The 17,592-nt window shown below is 39.7% G+C and overlaps 1 protein-coding gene across 2 annotated transcripts in view; it reads left to right on the plus strand.

Moving 5' to 3' along the window:
- The first annotated feature begins 4,091 nt into the window (after nucleotides 1-4,091).
- Nucleotides 4,092-17,592, plus strand: part of LOC129767553 (cadherin-99C) — a 442,929-nt gene continuing 429,428 nt past the window's right edge. For both annotated transcript variants that reach the window (XM_055768573.1, XM_055768599.1), the window contains exon 1: nucleotides 4,092-5,209. The gene's annotated coding sequence lies outside the window, so the exon portion shown is untranslated. The remainder of the gene's footprint in view (nucleotides 5,210-17,592) is intronic.

A 17,592-nucleotide genomic window follows, 5' to 3' on the forward strand; every position in this document is an offset into this window, starting at 1 on the left:
ATCAACTTTTTATTTAGTTAATAACTCAACTGCAAAAAAGTTCCAATTTAAGCTCGCTATAGAATCCGATAGATGAGGTTCTGACCTATCTTCCACATTGTCAAATACAACTGGGAATATATTTGCCGCTAAGTTATGACCAGAAGAGAGAGTCGATGTAGAGAAATCGATCAAATCACTTACACCCCTTTCATTCTAAGCCCCTCATATATAGTTTACACCCTATCCTCATGCCTACCAACTTCTTTGAGTATAATTTCATTAAAATTGGTCGAACCATTTCGGAGGAGTTCGGCCACGAACATCGTGACACGAGATTTTTATATATATACTAGCTGACCAGGCAGACGTTGTTCTGCCAAATAAATTATTTCTAGTGAATATTTTGGGTGTTGAATAAAACACACAAATGTATTGTAAGTGTGTTTGAATATTTGAACGATCTTTAAAATAAATCGAATGTGACCGATAAAAAACGAATTAAATGATTTGAACGAAAGGTTATATGATGTTTCTTGGTGTATTTCATTAACGTAACTGACATGTTTGATCTCTTAAAAGTTAAACGTCAACTGAAAAAAGTAATATAAGTTTGTCGTAAATTAGAAAAAATGAAATATTTATTGCTGTCTCCTTGTTAGAAAATACGTGCATGTGATTTTCAACAAGGTTTAGTTTATAACAGCTTGGTCTCGTTCATAAATTGGAAAACAGCGATACGCCAGCTAACTTCAATGGAGCTGATTAATCGGTCTGTTTGGAATCGCGTTATTTTATCGTTGTCATTCAATCGAGGAGTATTCACATCGGTAATCTAAGTTTGAAACACAGCCATATTGCTTCCTTTATTCATGGATGTTTTTATTACTCTTCACCGATTTGTAGAACTCAATATTCATATATGCATATGAGTGATCGGATTTTACAATTCGATTGAAATCAACTTTTACACTCTTAAATTCGTTCGCCTTGTCGCGAAACAATGGTCAAAATAAGTCATCCGTATTTGTGGTTCAATTTACTCTCTATCTGATCGGCATAATTCCGGAAATAATTTTAAATTGTTGAAATTTGAATGAAAATTTTTATTCGATTTCGTTTGGATGCTAAACTTGTTTTGAATGTGTTTGAATGCTAAATTTTGCGTGTTTATTCCACCCGAAAAACCATTACTATTTTTGCTTCATAGAAATGGAACATGGAGACCAATGTTGTTTACGTCGAATTGCGTGGCAAGGTTGTCACATTTGCTCAACTCGATTGGACTTGAGCTTGAACAGAATGCAAAATTGCGCTTTTTCCATTCAACAGAATACAACCAACAATATGTGGGGACGAATACGATCGAACTTCATTTTGTGTTTGAACACACGCGCAATATCATGACAATGCATTGCGCTTTGGCCTGGCTATAACTAAAGCTGTGTCGGCGTTGCTCATGATAGTGTCTCGCAAGTGAATGTATTATTCCTCGCACCGCTTTTGTTGATTGTGTAGTAAGCATTGCAGTCGTTCAATCTCTACCTTCGGGTATAGGTCGACCTTAAATTGTTGGCACAGCTTACTATATCTTGAATTGGCGTTTCTTGACCATGTCAAATCACCATATGATAAACATAAAAATCCATCGAGCGCGCCCTCTGTTTGTTTCGTCGCATGTTCATAAATATTAAATAAAAATGAGAAATGATGTTCATAATGAATTAAGTATCTGTGACGGGGTCTCGTTGGTCTAATGTTTATGCAAGAGATTTTTCGTTAAAGAAACCCTTCTGACTTGCACTGTAGTCACGCGTATTCTTGAGCTTGCCACTCCAGAATACATTCAAGGCGTATTGTTCGTCATAGAAATCTCAACTATTTACTAATACAAATGACGCAAGTAGTACTACGTTGAGAAGGCAAACCTTGGGAACGTTAGTGCCATTGAAGAAGAACATAGCGAGGGTCGTATGAACGCAATTCCAGATTATTGTTTTTTCTTCGTATTAAATTTCTCGTGTCACCGTGCTATCATGATTCCAGCAGCGCTTGTGCTTTGGATCTACACACGTGCTCTCCAGCTGATGTTTTATCAGGGTTGATAGCGTGATTGTCATTTTGTAATCCGAGCAAATGTGGTTTGAAGAATTTCGATAACTCATTGTGCTCATTCAAAAAGGCTTCCAGCTCGTCGGAGATGCTCCCTGCTTTAGATGAATTGATGTTACTTGTGTATTTGTAGATGGATGTTCAATGAAGCGGGCGTTACGCCATCAGTCATTGAACAACTTAAATAAATTCGTTCTGTTGAAAAAACGAACAACGGTTAAATTATTAGAATATTTTTGACACAAAAATTATAAAATCGCAATTAAAAATAGGGAATTGGGGTAAAAAATTTAAGGTTATATCTATGGTATGAAGTGAATTTTTTGAAAAAAAAAATCCAGATCTTTTTTTCTGCATAGAGCCACCCTATTCGGTATTAAATGTATGGTTATCGGTATCCTACCGGTATCATATATAGTTTACAACCTATTCTCATACCTACCAAGTATTTTGAGTATAATTTCATCAAAATCGGTCGAGCCGTTTCGGAGGAGTTCGGTAACAAACATCGTGACACGAGATTTTTATATATATAGATAGAGAAGAGATTGACATACAAGTTAAACTATAGATCTTTTGGATAAATTTGAAAAACGCAAGGCCGCTCTTTCTCGTTCTTGCTCTACCCACGCAATATACGAGTATTTGGATACCACTCAATGCACGAGTATGCATATTATCATTTCAATGACGCTTATCAGGATTAAATATTAAAAAAAACTCCTAATTAAATATAGCTGTAAATATTACTTTCGGGTTACTGTTGCATTCGGGAAAAAGTCACATTCGGGTGAATGTCACATTCTGGTAAATGCTCATTCGGGTAAACGTTTCATTCGGATGAATATCTTTTGAAAAGCTGTCGTTCGGATAAATGTGACACTATCTGATTTTGACCCAAGATTGTGATTTTAGCTAGCTCTAATACATTTCATTGATTTATGCAGATTATGACGCAAAGAGCAGTAAATATTATTTTCAAATAACAGAACATAAGCGAATATGGACTACTGTAGAAAATAACTGAAGAACTGGCAATATAAGCATTGGCATCAGTTTCAAAACATAATTTTTTGAGTGTGGATGCTGTTGCTATCCTCAATTGCTAAAAATGATTCACCAATATTCGAACCACCGAAACACGTCGTCACACTTTGTCCACTGAATCCTACCTGCTACGGTTCCTGTCACGTATTGAACCATGAATGAACACTCAATCGCGAAAACTCGGATTGCTCAAGATCTACATTTGGCACATTCGAAACCGGTTTCCTCACGCCTGTAGTCACGACAGATCGCAGGACGGGCGGTCCACGGACCACGAGTGTTGGTAAACTTGCTCTGAATTCATCAAACCCGCAGCGGTGGAAAGTATTCATCCGCGGAAAACAAAAGCCCCCCTCCCCCACATCTGACGCCAGCATTCTCAACCATTGCCTCACCTCATTCATTCTACGTTTTCATCCCGCCCGGTCGATTGTGCAGGTGTGCGAGGGCGCATTTTACCACTGGTGAACGCCAAAATGGGAGAAGGTAAACAAAACCGAGCATAAATGGTGAACGAAGCGAATGCGAGGTGACCAAACGCCAAAAGAAAGTTGCACAAAAAACCGGTTTGTTTCGGTACATGATGTGGTTGCCGTTCTGGTTCATGTTGGGCCTTCTTGCTCTCACGGTACGCGAACGGTTCTCTTGTGCCTTCGGTGACAGTGGACAGGGATGCCAGTAGCCATGCCACCTTCTTGTTTCGAACATTATGATTATAACTCAATTTGGAGTTTCAGTTGGACCTATTCTAGTATGTAATACCATGCCTTTGGTACAACTGGCGACGATTCACAACGCAGTGACCAGGTGTCTCGTTTTCTAGCAACACTGCGAGGTGCCCAGGGTGAGAGTGCGGTTCAGGTAAACATGCCGCCGTGAATGGAGAGAGCGAAGAACTGGTTCTCAGCGTTTGCCGCCAGGTCGAAACATTGCCTTCCAGTCTGGTTTGAGCTTCGACACGGTGCTGGTCGCGGAACCTGTGTCAGTTGTGATCGCGCCAACGGTTTGCGCTATTCGAAAGGTTGTTTTGTGGGGGAACCAACAAAATATAACAACCTGTTTGTGCCGTAATTTGCTAGAATGTGTAGATTTATCCTACCTGTACTTACTACGTGAATGATTCGTGATCGTGCGAGCAAACGCCAAAATCGTCGTGGCGTTCAGGTGCGCAGTTCGTGATTTCGTGTCAACAGGTGTTTTCCGGCTTGCTTGTTTTGTGGCCGTCATTTGACCTGCTTCGGAAACAAGTTGTGTGACCCGGGGCGAAAGAAAGTGTCTGGGAAGCAGAATAGGAGCGCAAAGGAAATGTCGAAAAAAAATCGACCACGTGAGTGTTAAAGAATGATTTATCCAGAGGCTACCGGGAAGCTGTGAGAAAGTGCGATCGTAAAGTGTGTCGTCGGCTCAACTTGAATACCATCCATGTTCATGTGTGTGTGTGTGGGTCTGTGTATGTGCGCGTTAATGAAAGTACTTCGTTTAATTAATGACACATTTTCTGCGCGCACTTCCTTTTCCCGCGTTGCATAAAAATTATATGCGTTTTGGAGCCTTGGCGGTGGTCAGCGGGTTCGTCTCTGTGAATGTGGTGTAAAGCCGCGCGGAATCTCAACGGTAACGACATAGCCGCCCAGCAGTTCAAAGGAAACAACCGACGTGGATTAGTCGGATGCTGCCCAAGTGATACGGTGAACGTGGAAGTAGAATGTTATTCGTGGTGTCATTGCTATGCTTGTGCCGCCAAATGGCAGAATTTCCTTCTTGAGCTACCACCAGGAATTGAATTAATGTGTGTGGGGCGAGTGCATGGTCTGGATATTGGCACTGTCGAAGTTAGCGCGCGTGGAAACAAAGCAAATGTGTAGGCTGTGGGGAACCAACTATGAATAAAGTGCAATAAAGTGCCGACCGTTGGTTGCAGTGATGTGAATTATTTACGGAATGCCGGTGGATTTGTCTCGAATTCTTACCACGAAGCTGTGAGGTGATTCGTTTGCAACAGGAATACAAATGATTGCTGGCATGATTTAAAATCATCGACCGAGGGAATATTTTTGACTTTTTTGCAAAGGTAAAGGCATTTTTTCTTTTATTGTCACTTATATTGTCTGATACATTACAATCATATATTGAATCAAAATCATACTTATATGGTATTTGTTTGTCATGAAGGTTAGGCTAGAAATATAACGCCTAATTTCAATTTCGTTTCTGTGACCATCCTTCAGAAGCCTTCCTAGCCTTTTTAAAACATAACGATCGTTAACAACGTGTTTTGTTCTTCGGTCACGTGAATAAAAAACCAATAATTTCGCCTTTTAGTATAACATTGATGGAGAAATAGGAACACCAATCAGTTTTGTTGTTCATTAACGAAAAACTTATCACTCCAGTGAAACTTCACCTTATTGTTTTATACAATGTTATGACATTTGTAGCAATGAAAAATTAAATTATTCTAGGCATATAGTATATCTGAAAACATTCACGACAATCAAATCTGTAGTCATCGGTGAATCTTTTTGGCGACTGAACCTTTGTGGCGTTACACATAAAATATCAGGGGTTTCTGGTTCAATTCTTTTCCAACCGAATTATGGATACTGAACTTTTTTGCATAGTCATCACCTTTAGCGCTCCTAGTAATGCCTTCGAGACAATTCCTATTAGAGATGGACAAATCAGCTTATCACGGTGAGCGACTCCGAGTCATTCAGCTCTTACAAGTGAGGGGATCATTTGGAACAGCTCTTCAGCAGTGTTGCCACATTTTAATATGTACCAGAGGGGTTAAAATCATAATCTTTCTCATTTGTACTTTTTTTTCCAAAAATCTGCACCATCGGAAATATTGGTAGTATAAAAAAATATTTTATTAGCATGAAAAAATACTCATTTATTTACTACAAATACTACAGTTAGACTTGCAAGTCATTCTTGTGTTTGATGATATTTATACATCGGTTTTCTGAATCTAGACTGCATACTATCATTTATGAAAATTTTCGAGCTGCCACCACGATGTTTGATCGAATCTTCTGATCTCAAAATAACGTTCATCGTATCGCTGCTGAACCGATTCGTTTGACATAGGACTTTGTATTTGATTTCTATATAGGGGGTCACTCTACGAAAAATGTAACGATTCATTAAGTGTTTTCAAACGCATTTACTCAAAAACGTTATTGCGACATATGTTGTGTTATATACCATTAGACAGGAAATTTTTTCAGCATTTTTTTTTGATTGTAACATCAACAGTGGTATAGTGAAAAAAGTCAACAATTTGACGATTAAACTGGATATGTTTTCTTCCAATTGCACTAACCACTCGCTTTCCTCCCCGACACAACGAGCAATCTTTTTGCCTAAATTCGGGCATTGGCTCACAATGCGAATTGATGCGTATAAAGAATTATGCTCCATTTACCGATAATAGGCATGTTGATGACCCACTATGCAAAGCGTTTGTATGCCCATGCAGCAACATAATTTCGCCCGATTTCAGGGATAAAAAACAGCGTATCTGGCAACCCTGCATTTTCGCCGCTGATTTCTATTTACATATTGTAATAAATTGACAGACAATTCGCAAACAGATTCTCAACCAGATAGGACGATTTTTAGAAAGCGAAATAAAAGTGAAAGAAAATAGAAAGGAGAAAAATAGTGAAGTTTGGAAGAAAATCTAGAAAAAGAACACAATGTAGGATACCAAGGAGAAGGATTGTTTGGTAAGCGCCAACATATAAGAGTGGTGCCGTGACCAGGATATTCGGTCTACGGTGGAGGCCATCGCGATTCGCTGGACGGTACGAGGACCTATTGGAGGCGCCATTGCTGTTCGGGCATCGTGATTCTCCAGCGTGATCGATTGTTCGAGAAGCTTCGAAAGCTTTTTCTTGGTAGTTTCAAGGCTCGTTCAATCGGAAATCAGGTATTTACCTGTGCCTGTTCGTCTGCTTCGTGACAAAAGCTGTCCACCTTGAGCTAGTCGGCGATCTTTCGACCAAAGGATTCCTCGCCGCACTACGCCGATTCATTTCCCATCATGGAACACCCACGCACCTGCATCCGGATAACGGCAAGAATTTCGAAGGTGCAAAAAGAGAGCTCGGTGAATTGTTTTTCATGCTTCGGAATCAAAATGAGAGAGAGAGAAACTAGCAGTTGTCTGCGCCGATCTTAATATTATGCTCTCTATATATGTCTTCCTAAGGAACCCGCTTCACTTCCTCGAATGCAGATGCCAATTCTCCTTTCCCTTTCCTAGACATAAGCAGAACTTAGCTCCCAATTAGATCAATTCACTACAGCAGTTACACGAACTTCTCAAGATAGCACATAGAATACTCAATATACATCACCGGGCTATAAAGTTAGTTATTATAAACAATGTTCCGGACAACGCGGCGACGAATGAGAAAATGCTATTTTCATCGATAATATATTTCTGTAGTCATAGATTTATTTGACTTAGGCTTCAGGGATACAAATCATACATGAAACGGTTTTTTTCAGGGCTTCCATTTGATGTATCAAAAGAGAAAAAAAATACAGATTTTGAACAATGAAAAAACTTAGTTCGAATGCAGTTACTACACACAATCACAGTCCTGTGTCAAGAACCCGTCCGTGTCCCTAGGCCAAGACCAAGCAAACCATTTGTCATGACAATTGTCATGCGTAAATGCGAAAACAGAATAGAAACATACGGTATGAGGCATGATGTCGACGCCAACCTCTCTCAGTTTCTATTCTGTTAACGCATTTTCGCATGACAATTGTCATGACAAATGGTTTGCTTGGCCAAGACACATAAACTTTTTAGGCATCCAATTTCTGTCCACCAATCCTGCGCATGCTCGTCTTCTGAAACTGTGATTTCCTTACGGAGTAATTTTACCTTTATGATACGGATCATTCTCCAGATCTTGTATATTCCCATCGTAGAACCTTGAAAACGCTTGAAACACGTTTCTCCTGAAATACATCGAATTCTTTAATCCTTTTTCGGCTATGGGATATATATAGTTATATATGGCCCTCAGAAAATGCTCAAGATAGTCAGGGATTTTTATCAAGCGCATTACGTAATTCGAAATCTCCGTCATCACGGTCGCATCGTAACATGCGAATTCTTTCAGACGATCCTTGTAAGAAATTCCTAACGAAACTGATAAATTATTGCGTTGTAAATAGTTTTATGATCAGCCGCACCAAGCGATACTGCAACGTAAAAATCGACATGTACCTTAATGTTGCTTTGTTCAAATGTAAGAAATTTCGCATACGGAAAAAATCGGTACCAATCTGTACTTTCTCACGAAAATCTGTACTTCGTACCGTACAGAATCTGTACCAAAAATAACGAAAAAAATCTGTACCCTTCCAGATAAATCTGTACGTGTGGCAACACTGATCTTCAGCTCAGTTAAATTTTTCGGTTGTTCGCACAATTCCATCAGGATAGTATGCAAACTAGGACTGCCATACATTCTAATATAGAAAAAAAAATAAATTTACAAATGCCAAAATCAAAGTTGAGGGTTACTACCAGAAGCGGAACACTACATATTCTGCTTGAAGCCATCATAAATTGCTAGAAATCTTTAGGACCTGGGATATCAAAATTGTTTGGCAGTGGTATACCATAACATGCAGGGTAACACCCTGAAAATCCCAATAATTTATAATTATTACAAGTGATGTTGGTACTTTACTGAGCCGGGTTGATGCAAGATTCACTCTAGTGAACATAATAAAGTTTTTATATTATGATTAGCTGACCCGACAAACTTCGTCCCGCCCAGATTGGATTTTTTGTTATGAAAACTTTCAAAACGTTTTTCTAACACATTAAGGACCGCAAAGAAATCTGTAAAACATCCGCCTGGGACCGCACGTTTTGAGGGAAATTTGTACGCTTTATTTGTCGGATTCCACGAATGAGATCGATTCTTTCGGTGTGGATGAGACGAAGGCGAGCTGTCGGTAGGACTTGTTAGAATTCTCGGCAGACCAAGCATTCAACCATGATGTGTAGAAAAATACGGGTTATTTCGTGATCCATCCGTAACAGAAGGAACGCGGACACGAGAAAACTCGTGAGCGGTCCCTAATATGTTAATAAGCAAACGTTCAACGTTCTAGTTGACCCTTGACAATTTCCTTTTACTATAAATTTCCTAGTACTTTTACAAAAACTCGTCATTATGATATTCTCATATAATATTCACAATTCTCCTTCAAGATCATTCAATCACTTGCAAATAACATATGGGAATTCAAATTCCGAATTTTCCCATTTTTTCAGTGTTTACGAAAATTTCCATTAGTCATGTTTGGTTCGAATATGGTTGGTTGAAACATGTGTGATATTTTTATGGGATCCTCATTCCCCTTCCAGAGAAGGGAGGGGTGTCATACCATCATAGGAACATTTATTGTACTGTAAAATCCTCACCATTCCATTACCATTATGGTTCCATTTGCTCTATTATTTTTAGAGTTATGCAGAAATTTGTGTTTTGATTGTATAGGAACCCCTCCCCCACTCTCAGAGGAGGAAGGTGTTTCAAACCATCATAGAAACATTTTTCGTCCCTGAAAACATTCACTAGCCAAATTTAGCTCCATTGCTTTTTTAGCTCTCGAGTTATGCAGAAGTTTGTGTTTCATTTGTATGGCAGCCTTTTCCTTGAGAGAAAGGGAGGAGTGTCGAATCACAATAGAAACATTCATTTCCTCCTAAAACTTCCAAATGCCATATTTAGCTCCATTTGCTTGATTAGCTCTCGAGTTATGCAGAATTTTGTGTTATTTTGTTTGGCATCCCCCTTAGAGAGGAGTAATTTTTTGGCATCCCCCTTAGAGAGGAGGCGTCGGGCCAGCATAGAAACAAATATTGCCCCCTAGAACCTTCACAGATCGAATTTGGCTCCATTTGGTTGATTGGCTCTCAAGTTATGCAGCAAAATTTTTTTTCATTTTCATTTATATGACAGCTCCTTCCTCCTTCGAGAGGGGGAGGAATGTCGATTTACCATAGAAACGTTTCTTGCCCCCTAAAGCCTCCTTATTTGGTTTCGTTTGCTTGATTAGCTTGATTATGCAGAAATTTATGCTTCATTTGTATGGCAGTTAAGAGAAGGGGAGGAGTGTTTATTTACCATAGAAACGTTTCGTGTCCCCTAAAACTTTCACATGCAAAGTTTGGCTCTATTAGCTTAATTAGTACTTGATTTATGAAAAAAATTGTGCTTCATTTGTATGGCAGCCCCTTCTTAGAGAGGGGGGAGTAGTGCCTATTTACAGTGTCTATTTACATTCACAGATACGTTTCATGCCCCCCAAAATCTTCTAATGCCAAATTTGGTTCCATTTGCTTGAGTAGTTTTCGTGTTATGCATAAATTTGTATTCAATTTATATGGCAGCCCTCCCCCCTTAAGAGTCCCGTTCCAACGACTCAGGACAATCCCTACTCCATTCTGCAGAACGACGAGCCTGTTGCTGACGCTCCCAATGCAGGAAGTTCCGGTACATCGCAGGGTGCCATCAGGAAAAGAAAAATTACTTCTTTTCCATCACTCCCCAGAAAGAAAACCGAAAGTTGGAATGAAAACTCGAATCGAACGTGCTGAGAATAGACCGAAGCAAGTACCTCCTGGTTTAAGCGGTTCTTCATGGTGAATCATGGCTTTCTTCAGCCGATGAGCTGAATTTCCACGATTTCAACATTATTCGCCTCGATCGAAATGACTCGTTTGGTGGCGTACTATTGGGGATTAAAAAATGTCACTCCTTCTATAGAGTCACTCTCCTATCGATGACAGGCATTGAAGTTGTTGCTTGCCAGACACAAATCAATGGCAAAGACCTCTGCATTGCTTCGATATATATCCCTCCCAGAACTACGGTAGGCCGCCATCAGTTCTTTGATACTATCGAGGCAATGCCGGAGCCGCGGGTAATCTTAGGTGATTTTAACTCCCATGGAACAGCATGGGGATCACTCTACGATGACAACCGTGCCACTTTGATTTATGATCTGTGCGACAACTTCAAATTGACAGTTTTGAATACTGGGGAAGAAACCAGAATAGCCAACCCTCCTGCACGGGCAAGCATGCTAGACATATCTCTATGCTCTTCTTCGTTATCCCTGGATTGCATGTGGAAGGTAATCCAAGATCCCCACGGTAGTGATCACCTATCAATAATTTTATCGATCGCTAATGAATCAAGCTCTCGTGAGTCAGTCAATGTTTCGTATGACCTCACGAAGAATATTGACTGGAGAACATTTGCGGAAATAATATCTGAAGCAATTGTTTCAATGCATGAACTTCCTCCACTCGAAGAGTATAACTTTATATCGAGTTTGATTAACGAAAGCGCACTTCAAGCTCAAAAGAAACGTGTACCGGCTACCACTTTCCGACGTCGTCCTCCATCACTTTGGTGGGACAAGGAGATTTCAAAGGTCTACCTTGAAAAATCATCCGCTTTCAAAAAATTCAGGAAAACTGGATTAGTGGAATGGTTTCTAAAGTACCAAGCTCTAGAAGCCAAACTAAAAGGTTTGATTAAAGCAAAAAAGCGTGGATATTGGCGGAAGTTCGTCAATGGTTTGTCAAGGGAGACCGCTATGAGCACTCTTTGGAATACGGCTAGGAAAATGCGTGGCTGGAACCATACAAACGAAAGTGAGGAATACTCTGACCGTTGGATTTTTAACTTTGCAAGGAAGGTTTGCCCCGACATCGTTCCTGCACAAAACGTCGTACGCGACATTCCACTTCAAAGCGATTATGAGAATTTTTCGATGGTGGAATTCTCAATTGCCCTTCTCTCATGTAACAATTCAGCTCCGGGGTCGGACAAGATTAAATTCAACTTGTTGAAGAATCTTCCCGACTTGGCAAAACAGCGTTTGCTGAACTTGTTCAACAAGTTTCTGGAGCTGAATATTGTCCCGCATGACTGGAGACAAGTGAGAGTGATAGCCATACGGAAACCCAACAAGCCGGCTTGCGATCACAACTCGTATAGGCCGATTGCAATGTTATCCTGTATTCGTAAATTGTTAGAGAAAATGATTCTACTTCGTTTGGACAAGTGGGTCGAAACAAACAATTTGCCGTCAAATACGCAGTTTGGCTTCCGCCGAGGCAGAGGGACAAATGATTGTCTCGCGCTGCTATCTTCTGAAATCCAAATCGCATTTGCTCGCAAAGAACAAATGGCTTCCGTTTTTCTCGATATCAAAGGGGCATTTGATTCAGTTTCCATGGAAATTCTCTCAGAGAAGCTTCATAATGGTGGACTTTCACCAATTCTCAACAATTTCCTGTACAATTTACTGTCAGAAAAGCACATGATTTTCTCTCATGGCAGCTCGAAATCTTCTCGTTGCAGTTTTATGGGCCTACCACAAGGCTCCTGCCTAAGCCCCCTCTTGTACAGTTTTTACGTCAATGATATGGATGATTGTCTAACTAGAGACTGCACGCTGAGACAACTTGCAGACGATGGAGTTATTTCCATCACGGGAACTAATCCCGTCGTTCTGCAAAAGTCGTTGCAAGATACCCTGAACAATCTGTTCACGTGGGCCCTCAAGCTGGGTATCGAATTCTCTACGGAGAAAACTGAAATGGTCGTTTTTTCTAGGAAACACGAACCCGCCCAATTCCAGCTTTACCTATCCGGCAAAACGATCCAACACTCTATGTTTTTCAAATACCTGGGTGTATATTTTGATTCTAAATGTACCTGGGGGAGACACATTGCGTATTTGAAACAGAAATGCCAGCAAAGAATCAATTTTCTCCAAACAATAACCGGAACATGGTGGGGTGCCCATCCAGGAGACCTCATTCAGTTGTACAAAACAACGATATTGTCAGTGTTAGAATATGGCAGTTTTTGCTTCCGATCAGCTGCCAGGATTCATATTCTCAAGCTGGAGAGGATACAATATCGTTGCTTGCGTATAGCCATGGGGTGTTTGCATTCGACACATACGATGAGTCTCGAAGTTTTGGCAGGAGTACCCCCGCTTACTCTTCGGTTCACAGAATTATCCTACAGATTTCTCATCCGTTGCAAGGTCATGAATCCATTGGTAATTGATAACTTCGAAAATCTACTCCAACTGACTCCTCAGTCAAGTTTTATGTCTTTATACCATGAGTACCTTACACACGACGTGCACCCTTCACCAGGCATCTCCAACCAAGTTTGCTTCCCTTACTTCTGCAATTGCTCTGTCATTTTTGATCTGTCCATGCGACAAAAAATCCATGGAATCCCAGATCACCTACGCTCCGATTCTATTCCGCCGATATTTTCGGCAGAATATGGGAAAGTTAGATCTGATAAAATGTTCTTTACTGACGGTTCATTCATAAACGGGTCCACTGGCTTCGGCATCTTCAATGAAAATTCCAGTGCCTCTTTCAAACTCAAAGATCCTTGTTCCGTGTATGTCGCTGAACTGGGTGCGATATATTACGCATTAGGGATCATTGAAACATTGCCCATCGACCACTATTTTATTTTTTCAGACAGTCTCAGCTCAATAGAGGCAATCCGCTCAATGAAGGTTGATAAACGCTCATCTTATTTCCTAACTAGAATAAGACAACTATTGAGTGTTTTGGTCGAAAAATTATTCAAGATTACCTTAGTATGGGTTCCCTCTCATTGCTCGATTCCGGGGAATGAGAAAGCGGACTCGCTAGCTAAGGTGGGCGCTTTAGAAGGCACACTTTTTGAAAGGCAAATTGCTTATAATGAATTTTTCCACATTCCTCGTCAGTATACGCTCGTAAGTTGGCAGCGTATGTGGAGTGGTGATGAGTTCGGTCGTTGGTTACACACGATTTACCCTAAGGTCTCGACGAGTGCATGGTTCAAGGGATTGAATGTAGGTCGTGATTTCATATCTCGGCTTACGTCCAATCACTACAACCTAAACGCGCATCTCTATCGCATTGGGCTCGCAGCAAACAATCTTTGTGATTGTGGCGATGGCTACCACGACATCGAGCATGTTGTCTGGTCGTGTATCCGGTTCCATGTTGCTCGCTCTCAGCTCTCTAGAGCACTGAGAGCACAAGGCAGACAATCGGATATCCCCGTCCGGGATATCTTAGGTAGCCGGGATCCTGATTCGTCTATACCTGTTCCTCAGAAACGCCGATGTCAACGTTTAATGATGTTTCCTTCGTTGTGTCCCCGTTTCATATCCCTCCTATCCGATCGATAAACTTTTACTTAGTCGCGGCAATACATACACACACTCTTTACAGATGCACGAGCTGAAGGTTGTGCAGTCCACTGATTATTCAACAAGAGCCAAAGGTTGTACCGCTCATGACAACTCTACACGAGTGGATGGAAATGAATCCGCTATATATTGTAGCGTATTGTGTATAGCGAACATGATTCGAGAAGGAACCCGACCAAAGAAACAATCGCAACTATAGGCTATTCAATTGAGTATGTTCAGTATCGCTCTGATCTCCCAGAGTTTGAAGCAGAGTTTAAGGGGATGAATCAAAAATTAAATTTACCTTTCATTTTTAATAAACGAAAAATATATACATAAAAAACTAATAAAAAATATTTTTTTGACACGATTATATACAGGATTCGATTACATACAGTGAAAAGAAATCGGAGATTGTATATAATCGAGTCTGCGCTGTTTACAGCGAATAAAGGATTTTGAGAAAAACTTTTTTGAATAAAACTCTCGATCGAACCTTTTTAACGTCCAGCCACGTGCAAGAAAAATAAGCGAATATTTCATGGCTATCCGCGATGACAGATGCACAGTGTTGCCGTCTAGTGGCGATATTTTCAATGAAAACTGTGCGGTGTCGACATCTGAATACGAGACAAACTACTCTCTATCAGATGAGCCGGCCCGAAGGCAGTTATCAATTGTTAAAATTTGAATATAAATTAATAAATGGCGTTTTTTAATTACTTCAAGAACGTTGTCCTTACCCCAAGGTAACCTATAAATTTTCCTATATTCCCATTATAATATAGAATTACACTATGTCCAACTTTTATAAGACCACCCTGATTCTATTTCGTTGCAACATAAACAGCTAGAATTTCAACAAGATACATTCATACATTGTTGAATGCTTAGAATAAAGTATATTTAACGTCAATTTTGTTTAAAAGAGTTGTTTGTTTATTTATTGTGCTTAAATATAATAATTTCAACTGTCCAGTTTCTATAAGACCATTTAAAAAATCATGAGTATTATCAATGAAAAATTCAAAACGATAGGCTGATTTACATTGGCAACCTTGGCATTCCGGCTAGTAACCTGAAAAATTCGTGTTGGAATACTATTTACAAAATTCTGCTGAACGGATTTCTCGATATTGTTACATGTTTCCGAAGTTGCGACCTTTAGCTCTTTAATCATGGTGTACCGTTTTCCCTCAGTTTAGATTCTGCATACAAGAATCTCCCTCAGATTTTCAACGGGATTCATGTCTGGAGTGCGAGCCGGCCAATCAAAAAATTAAGTTTTTGGTCCTTAATCCATTGCTTAGTTTCCTTGCTGGTATGAATAGTAGCATTGTTTTGCTGGAATGTGAATTTTTTGTGACGATATCCACGCAAAAACGGTAGAAGAAAGGATTCCAGAACATGTATGTAAGCTTTGAATGATCTAGTTTTGCCAAAGCTATCTTGAACTTTCCGGTTGCACAGAATCCCGCCCAAAACATGCACGAGCCTCCACCAAAATTCCTGGTAGAAAAATACTGTTCCTTCTACCGTAAATCATGCCAGTACCCGTTGAAACCATCAGTACCATCCAAATTGAACTTTTTTTTCGTCAGTGAAGATAACCTATGCGTTGAAGAACTTTTCGTTACGGTATATAGCAAAATGTATTCTTTTGGAAACATTCTTTGTGACAACATACCATGTCCCACTGTCGGTTCATGTGAGCTTTGGCAAACCTCAGACGTCTTCCGATGTGAGATGATGTAAGATGAGCTTTAACCTTGTAAGCCCTCTTTATGTGAGGATTTTTTACCAAAACATGACGAATCATTTCCCGAGTAACATTTAAATTTAAATATTAATTTATTTGCATGAGCGATTTTGAGGTATTCGAAGCTGTTGTAACTATTTCCCGCTTATCCCAGTCAGAAAGCTTCGATTTACGTAGCGCTCTCTGCTTCTTACCGTATCGTTGAGGATTCGCCAAATAATTGAGTACTACTTGATGGGATCATCCAATCCGATGGGCAATTTCTCTGATACCAATATTTTCTTGGTGAAATGCATCGATTTGTCTTTCTTCTCTCTCCGTGAGCATTTTTCCCTTCGGCATTTCCCAGATTTATTCATCAATACAACTAAAACAACGGAAAATGTAACTGGTCTTATAGAAACTTGACACTTGAAAAATACAAAACCATTCGTTTACGCTCAGCGCTTGCACACACACATATGAAAATCGTGCAATGTATGGTACTCACCAAAACCTCCACACTAGAATATAAATTGAAGCATTGTTTGTTTACAATGACACAAAGCAGCAAGATCATCACCTGGTCTTATAGAAGTTGGACACTGTGTATCTTCTGACACAATTTTTGTATTGAATGTGTTATCACCTTTTTTTTTTTAATTTTGATAATTTTCATTATTAATTCCAGTCTAAGGCTCCCAATTATTTTAGTGCTTAATACTACGAAAATAAGAAGTTACTATAGTTATATCATATATTGCTTGTAGAACAACTCGGTAAACAACACTTATCTAGATTCCATCAACATTTCGCCCGGTGAAAATGAAAAATCGTACATTTGCAATTGTTTCGACCAACGCACAATTGTATTTGTCAATAAAACGGTGTGTTGTCAGTTGATTGTTCACATAATAGATAATTGGACAGATGACGAATTCCAATTCTGTTCATTTTTGTCAAGATTTTTGCTGATCTTTGATGACTTCAAGCATACGTTTTTCAGTTTTGGAAACATCTCCGATTATCAAAGATTTCGATTTGGAAATCGTGTTCATCATCATTAAACGTCTTCGAGAACTTCGAACAATCGTTTAGAAACGAATGAGAAATAGTTGATCATATTTCTTGCAAATGGGTGCTTTCTTCATCTCTCCGGTTCGGCATCAATTTTTTTGTCAGGTCACTCGCTGACAAATGGTGAACAACATTATCCGGTATACTCTACATTTTGTCTGAAAAAAGTGTGTCTCAATACTGTAAAATCTGGAAATGTCGTCACCACCGTGTCCCAAAATTTTATTACCAATTTCACGCAATAAAGAATCCGCTAGCGCACATCAGAACTACGTCTCTCATGGTAAAACCATAAATTAGTTCAAGCATAAAAAATTGACATAACGGCTCATCATGCTCATCGTTGACTGTGACACCAC

This window comes from Toxorhynchites rutilus, chromosome 1 (genome assembly GCF_029784135.1).
Source record: "Toxorhynchites rutilus septentrionalis strain SRP chromosome 1, ASM2978413v1, whole genome shotgun sequence".
In the NCBI taxonomy this organism is placed as follows: Eukaryota; Metazoa; Arthropoda; class Insecta; order Diptera; family Culicidae; genus Toxorhynchites; species Toxorhynchites rutilus.